The following is an 8,364-nucleotide window of genomic DNA, read 5'->3' as shown; positions in this document are numbered from 1 at the left end:
ACTTGGGTTGTTTCCACATCTTTGCAATAGTGAATTGGGCTGCCATAAACATTCGGGTGCAGATGTCTTTATCATAGAATGTTTTTTGCTCTTTTGGGTAGATGCCTAATAGTGCTATTGCTGGATCGAATGGTATTTCTATTTTTAGCTCTCTGAGGTATCTCCAAATTCTTCCACAGAGGTTGCACTAATTTGCAGTCCCACCAGCAGTGTAAGAGTGTTCCTGTCTCTCCACATCCTCACCAGCATTTGTTTTTTTGGGATTTTTTGATAGAGGCCAATCTCACTGGGGTTAGGTGATATCTCATTGTGGTTTTGATTTGCATTTCTCTAATGATTAGAGATGTTGAGCATTTTTTTATATGTTTGCTGGCCATTATTCTGTCTTCTTTTGAAAAGTTCATTTCCTTTGCCCATTTGTTGATGGGGTTGTTTGATTTTTTCCTGTTGATTTTTTTGAGTTCTAGATAGATTCTGGTTATCAGCCCTTTATCAGATTAAAAACCGAAATATCTATTATCCAAGGTGATAGAAAAAAGGTCTACAGAGCAGAGAGCACTTCAGCTGAGTGTGAAGACTGACAATAAGTTGGATAAGTGGTGGGATTGTAAGAGGGCACTTCAGGTGCTGAACACACAGTGAGCAAAAGCACAGGTGGGGGCAGAAGAAGTCTTGGGTAGTTGTCCATTGACCAATCGAAAATAAAATGAAAGATTCCTTGGGGGAGGTAGGGAGGTCAGTGGGAGTACAGTTTGAGAGGGCTGCTGGGGCTTGAATATGTAGGGACTAAATGCCAGAATAAAGAAGTTGGACTTTGTTCTCTGGGATCTAGGACACCTTTAAGGTTTTGAGTACAAGAACAGTCATTTTCAGAAGATTAGTATGGGATAAATCAGAGAAGAATAAGGATGAAGACAAGAAGACAAAGAGTCTTTCATAATTGTTTTCCTGTTCCTGAAGCAACAGGAGCCTGAAGATTGATGGTGGGGCGAGGTAAAGAAAGGCTCAGATTTGAGGAGCATTATGAAGGAATCTTCCACTAAATGAACAGAAATATACTATTGTTCCACTAGTATGCGAAGAAAAGAGAGGCATAGGAAGGGTGAGTAAAGGGAAAATCTGGAAATTACCAATCACTTTTTAATTGTAACAATATTACTGATGAGTGACTTTTTAAAGCCTGCATGCTCAACCCCTTGCAGTAATCTCCTTTCAGTTATACATTAGCATGTCTTTCCAACTACATCCTTTGGATAGAACACTTTTTCCTCCAGAAACACCACAATCAGCTGCCTCGGCATGGAATGCACGAATGGAAATTATGGTATTAAGAAGCTGCTGTTAGCTGCTGACAAATCAAATAGAGTAGCTGACCACCTTATTCACCTCTTCGTCTGTAATTGCAGGTATTGCTGCTGGTGTGGAGTTCCATAGATTTTTTTCCCATTGCACTCTGTTCCAAGTAAATAGTAAACTGCAAAATAAAGATATTCTGTCACTTTAACACAGAACCATTGTCCCTTGGCACTAAGACCACAACACTGAATTTTAGACATTAGATAAGATACCATTAGCATAGCTACAATATGTCGTTTGTGACTGATTAGCCCTCTGAATTAAAAAAAAAGCTATCAGCCAATGTTATTGTAAATTGCTACCCAATTTTCTAACAAAATATTTTTAATCTTATTTTAACTCCTTATGTGTATCTCTACATAATATAAAATACATTAGAATTGGAATTTCACAATGTTATTCTAATGTCTAATCTGAGTTTTATGTTCTAATGGATATAAATCATATTTCCTTTTATTAAAAGCAAAATGAGGCCCACCTCCAATGCAAGCATTCACTTGGATTCTGAATACTTAGTAAATTATCTTTAATGTACTAGCCCTTATACGTACAAAATATTATTTCCATCCCAAAGAAACGCTACCTATTCTGAAGATAGAGCACAAAAATAATGTAAAATATTAAAGCTTTATGTTTTAAGACACTGTTGTATGTTTAGGGCATGTGGAGGTAGCTTCAGAGGGAGGAATTTTGATGGTGTTAATATGAAAGGGCCAGGGTACTCAAAAAAGGAGAATCCATGCCCAGCTGGAATGTCAAAAGATGAAATTCTTTTCTATAAAGGGCTTTAAAATCCTTTTATTACCACAACATGGGGAAAGCAGCCACCTAAATAAGAGGATGCTGACCTTTGCAAAAAGAGAAAGCAAATTACAGGGAACTTGGTTTAGAGTCACAGAGACACGCAACCATTGGCAAGTTTAACAAGTAAGAATTCAGTGACAAAGCATGTGTCAAGGACAAGAACATAAACCCCGTCCCGTTCCTGCCCACTACATTAGAAAAAAAAAAAAAAATCTGTCTTCTCCTACTCAGTTTTTCTGCCTCCCTGATCTCCTAAGGACTTAAAGTGATCTCTTTACCAGAACAGTTACTGTGGAGTTGTTCTGGAAAGTGAGTGTAGCAGAGTACTTTTTTTTAAAACCCTGTGCTCAGAAAGGCCCCAGGCTTGGTTTAATGCTATACTACTGTAGCCATCTGGAAATTCTTAATAATTTTTGAACAAGGGGTCTCGCATTTTCATTTTGCACTAGGTCTCACAAATTATGTAGCCAGCCCTGATTGCAGGTGGTGGGAAAGTCCAGAACAGCAGCTGCAGCAGCTGCCACACAACACACAGACAGACCCCGCGGGACCCGCCACACTCACCAGAAGTCGGTGCCTACGCAGGTCAAGGGAGATGCCCAGGGACTCCCCAGTAGACGCCAGTAGGGCAGATGGTCCTTGCCCCTGTGGCTGTGAGGCCATGTTCACCTTCCCTTACACCTGGAACCCACTTTGGAAAGGAGGGTAGACCCTTCGAGAGGGGAGAAACAACAGTGATAGAGTTTGAGCTTTAAATTAACTGAATATTTACTCAAAATATAAAGCCAAGATATCTTTCCTTTACAAATTTAAGGTTTTCCCACTATTTTCAGGACCTCCAAAGAAAATAAACATCAGTTATAGAAAATAAAGTATTCCTTACATTTTTCTTCATCTAAATCATTGTGTATAAATTTCAACCCCTCCACAGAAGGAAAACAGCATGCTCTCATAAAATGAACTGTTTGAGGTTCGTTGAGGGAGGCTTTCCCATACTTGAGTTATTTATGAATATTTTAGGTATATATGCCCTAGTTTGATACTTTATTTTACTAAGCATTCTGAATAAAGGGTGCTCAGAATAGTGTTTGGGGGGTTTGGGGGTTTTGTTGGGTTTTTTGTGTTGTTTTGTTTTATTTTGGTACTCTTCCAGCAATCATCTGAACATGCGGCTCTGAAATAAGGGTATCGGTAGGCATGCTTGGCAGTAAAATATGACAATCCAGAAAATATGTAAAATGTACATTCCAGAGCAGATTTTAAAATATACCAGATGGTTAGTCATTGTTTTTTTTTGTTTACAAAGTTCCTCATAAAAAATATGAAATACTTTGCTTCTCTTTAGATTAAGCCTACTGAAGCACAACAGATGACATGATTTCTCACTTTGGAAAATGTTTCATTATTTCAAAATAATATAGATGGCTATAAAATTCCCTTTTCTTATGAAATTAAGAGGTAAACTCCCCAGTATTACTCTTCCCATCTGTTTCTTCCTCACCTTTCTTCACCAAGAAGTTCCCTTCCCTCTTACCCTTTCTCTTTAATTTAGTCCATTTGGTGGCCTCTTGTGCTGTATTTTACTAAATTGAAACGAAGGAGGCATGGTAAAGAAGACACAAAGCTCTGATGGAAAACCACCTACCATTTACTTGGGAGTTCAGGGCCAAGTATAATGGGATTGAGTCCGCCTAAGTGAAATAACATATGTAAATCCCACAGTGCCGTCCTTAGTGTATAATAGGTGCCCAAGTGTTGGTCACATCCATTATTCTGCCCCGATCACAGGAGAGCTCTTTTGCCAGCTGTATCTGAGCCGGGGTCTCTGTGCTCTCGCCAATGTCCTTTTCGAACACCCACAACCAGGCTTGTGAAAGAGCTGGTTGAGGACATCCAGGAAGGTTTGGAGCAAAAGTGTTGCTGTGAAAAGTTAATTGGATTATAAAGGTGTCGGTGTTTATATCATGATTTTGTGGGGGAACATCACCTTATAATCTATTGCAGAGTTTCTCCATTTTTCAATCCATATAAAAGCACCATGAAGGCAAGGACCATGCCTATCTGGCTCATCATATCTCAGCACCTAGGAGTGAACATGGTAGGCACTTAATACATGTGTGTTAAATGAATAGGCAGATCAAACAAATCATAAGTGATGGCATTTAAAATCACATAGCCCAATCCATTTCACAGTGGCCCAGGGAGTTGCCCAAGGGCAACAGAATATGAAGCTAACCCTAAAAGTAATGAATTTCTATGTCCCACTACACAGATCCCTGAATTATTAGCACTTTCTCCAACTGAAATAACATGAACATAATTTTCTTCCCAATTATTCTGGCTGAGAGATATACAAAAGGTGTCAGTGGGTGGAAGATTTACAGCACAGCTCTGGAAAGCCTGGAAACACCATGGGGCCACTGCAAAAGGTCTTATGGTAATTAAATCGAGAAGCCAAGGGACCCCTGGAGGCCCACTCTGTAGGCTCCAGGATGGCTTTCCTGGAGGAAGTCACTTTCGCTGATGTCTGTAATATAATAGATCCTTAGGCAAGTAAGAATGAAGGCAAATACAAGAAAGTAAACATGCCTATGGTTTCCTTTCATTTCCAAGGTTATCCTATACACTAACCTCTAATATAGCCTTCAGCTCCACTACCTATGAAATATTTCCCTCTCTTATAACAATGTGAACCATCCACATCCTAAAACTTAGATATAAAAAAGTAACTTTCTTTGTATCCCTATAACTAAACTCACTGGGAATGGGGGGCAATAGGGAAGATGGAAATGGAAGCAATTGAAGGAGGAATTTTAAACTAATGAATTAAAGATTTCTGTGTCTAAGCTAGTTTAAAAGAATGTCTTAAAGTCTAGGTTGGAAAAATATTGAGTCTTTCAAGTTTCCTTTATGTCAGCCCCATGTTTTTGAAAAGAAGATGGCATGTGGGTATAAAAAGTAGCTTACAAATCCTCAGGGTAATGGGGCTAGGAGGTGGAGCTTAATCAGCAGAGGGTCCTCTGAGTGCTGTCACAGGGTAGCCTTGGGCCCTGAGGTCCTGTGCTGTGAACACTCAGGGACAGACTGTGCTGGAGCAGCTGCTGAAGTTCATGGTCAAGGTTGTCCATTCTGGTTGAGCCTCCTGATGTTGACCCCAGCCTACCCTTTAGACCTGCAGGCCCATTCTACAGCCAGATCTTTCCCCAAAAGGGCGCATGGGAACTTTGGGATCCTCTGCATTCCACCTACTAGCTTCAGAGACTGAAAAGCATCAGGCCTATCTGCCTAGATGCATCGCTAAACCACAGCCAAATCACGTCCTGCCACAATACAGTGCTACTCCAACAGGTTGGCTGCCTTCTCAAGCTACTCCTAAGGAAGTAGGACATTCTCTTTCCCACTCCTGACCCTATAAGGGTTTCTCTTCTGCTTTCTACTTGGTGAAGACACCTTGAAGGTCATATCTCCCTTCTCTACCCTATGGATATATTTATTCTGGGAGGTATATGCCTTTGTCTTTTGTAAGACATCATGATTGAATGGTAAGAAATGCATTAGTTTATATTTTGAAATATATATCTATTTCACTATGATCTCAAAGAGTTAAAAAGGATACAGGTAGGACTCCTATGATTTTGGTCAGACATTGTTCAAACATTAAGCTACAACATAAGAGAGACCTAGAAAACAAGTAACACAAAATAATGTAGTTTTAAAAAAAGTTTGCTGAATATAGTAGAGTGAACTATATTTAACATCTCCAAGTCATAACTAAGCCTTAACTTCTTCATCTATAAAATATGAATAACACCTGCTCTGCCTACTTCACCTGGGTGTAGGAAAAAGACTTCAAAAGCTGTAAAGTTCAGAGAAATAAAACTTAGAGTAGGAAATCTATAAAACAAGTTTCATTCTTGAGCCCCAATCCTATGGCATAATGGTATCTCACTATATAGATGGTAAGAAAAGCCTGACCAGATATGAACTGACAAACTCCTGACAATTAAGCAGCAGTATCCAATGTCACAGCATAAAGCTTGGTGGGGTATATAAAGTTGCTATTGTTGAACCAGATTTTAAATGTACCCTTTCTCTTCTATTCATAGAAAAAGCCACATTTATATGAGTGTGGTTGAAAAGATTTGCTATAGAGCAGCTATTTTATGGGAATGTGTGTGGGGGGAAAGGTTTGATTGAAGTGCATATGGCAAACCTTTAAGACTGATTTAATAGAGGGAAAAGCTTGCCAGCATCTGGAGCACTGGACTGGAGTAGCTTGGAGCCCACAGATGCTGCAAACATTTCAGAAGCCTTTGGCTGGGTAGAAATTGGACAAGTTTTGAATCCAATCATTCCACAGAGTAGCTTATTTTGTAATTGCTCTCCCGACATGTGGAATGCTTTGCCAAGGATGATCATATTTTTGTAATCCCAAATTCATAACAAGTTACACAGGGCAGGGCTTCCCCTACAAGATTGGCGGGAACACAGAAAGGCTGGGAAACACAGTGGCATGAGGTCCATCGCAGGATGGACCTTATTCCATTTTCTTTCTTCTGAGGTTCTAGGCTTGCCCTCACTCCCAGGAACGGTGCAGGGTCCATACACTACATTTTCTCACTATGTATCCATGGAGTAAACTGCCCATTTCACCTTTCATCTAAAATGTCAGCTATGTGTTGTTCTACATATGGCTAGGTATGTAGAGTCCTGAAAAAAATATGAAGAAAGTTTGAGAATTTAAAAATAATATTCGGTCAGGGGAGTCAGGCTTTCAGGTGACTTAACTCAGCCAGGACCAGTTAACTTATGGCCCGTGCTCTATGGTTCATGAGACGCTTTCCCATGCATTGCTTTATGTGCTGATCCTCTCAAAAATCTTGTCATAACAGCAATGCAGGCATTGTTACCTTGTATTAATACGTAGAGAAGAACTCAGACACAATGTGTGGAAAGCATACTCACCTACTAAAGAGCCAGAATGAAAATCCAGACCTAAAGCCCCAGATGAATCCTTTTGACTTCTCTAATGATCTAATGACTTCTCAATCATGGACCTCTTGAAGTTATTAAAGAAAACGACAGGCAGTCATGATTCCTTCAGCTGCTGTCCTTGAAATTGACAAGTTTTCTTGTACTATTTTCAAAAACTAGATGTTTTAAACTCTAGAATCAATGTTCTTTCCTATTCCTCTGTTCATATGATTCTTTGCCAGCAACAGGGAAAATGAGTAGTGATCATTTATTTGTCTCCTTGCTTAAAAAGTTCAATGCCATCAGTTATTTTTCATCTCTCAACACAAGATGCAGGTATAGGTAGCAATTAGGATCCTGAAATAGTATTGATTAGCCTTTATCAAATAAAATGTGTAATTTATGAAAATACAAGTATCCAGCTGACTTCTAACTATAAGGAAAGAAAAATAAATAAATACTCATTTTATAAAACAAGTTGTCTATGCCATGCTACTAAAAAGGGCTATTCTATTTCTAAAATGCCAAGGTCAAGAAGGACCACAATAGTACCTGGTCTCCCCTTCAAGGCAACACTACAATTGGCCAAGGCAACTAGACAAGGCTCTAGAGAGGCTTTGGGATGGCACCAATATAGATATCTATTTTTTTTCACCTCCCATATTCCTGATAAAAATTACATAGAAAACAAAATATGGAAAAATCTATTTTTATAGTGGGCATAAGTGCGAAGTTTTAATGTAATTCTGCCAGATACTAGCAGGATTATATTGAAGGAGGCATACAAAGGCAATCCATGGCTCTCCGTCTGGAAAAAGCAGAAGTCAGTAAAGACAACCCAACAGGACCAAACAGAAGCAGGATCTGGAGGTAAAGTTTTTCCTGTGTGGCACTTGTTGGAATTCAACAAAGGTATCAAGAGATGCTCCTAAGTTGCCAGCTACATCAGGAAGGGGACAGGATTAAAGATCTAAATTTGAAAGCAAAACATTAAAACTTTTAGAAAAAAAAAGATAGAATAATATCTTTTTGACCTTTGAATGGCTGAACTTCTTAAAGGAAAGACTAAATATATAAACTACAAATTAAAATATTGATTAATGTGACAAAATTAAATTTTATACTTTTGTTCATCAAAAGACATCATTTAAAAGGAGAAATAAGAAGCCACATATTGAGAAAGATATTGGTAATGAATAGAATCAATAAAGGATTCACACACAGAAAAAT

This window comes from Propithecus coquereli, unplaced genomic scaffold, assembly GCF_000956105.1.
Source record: "Propithecus coquereli isolate 6110/MARCELLA unplaced genomic scaffold, Pcoq_1.0 Scaffold127, whole genome shotgun sequence".
Classification (NCBI taxonomy): Eukaryota; Metazoa; Chordata; class Mammalia; order Primates; family Indriidae; genus Propithecus; species Propithecus coquereli.
The sequence above is the reverse complement of the archived record's forward strand: the minus strand, read 5'-3'. Positions refer to the sequence as shown.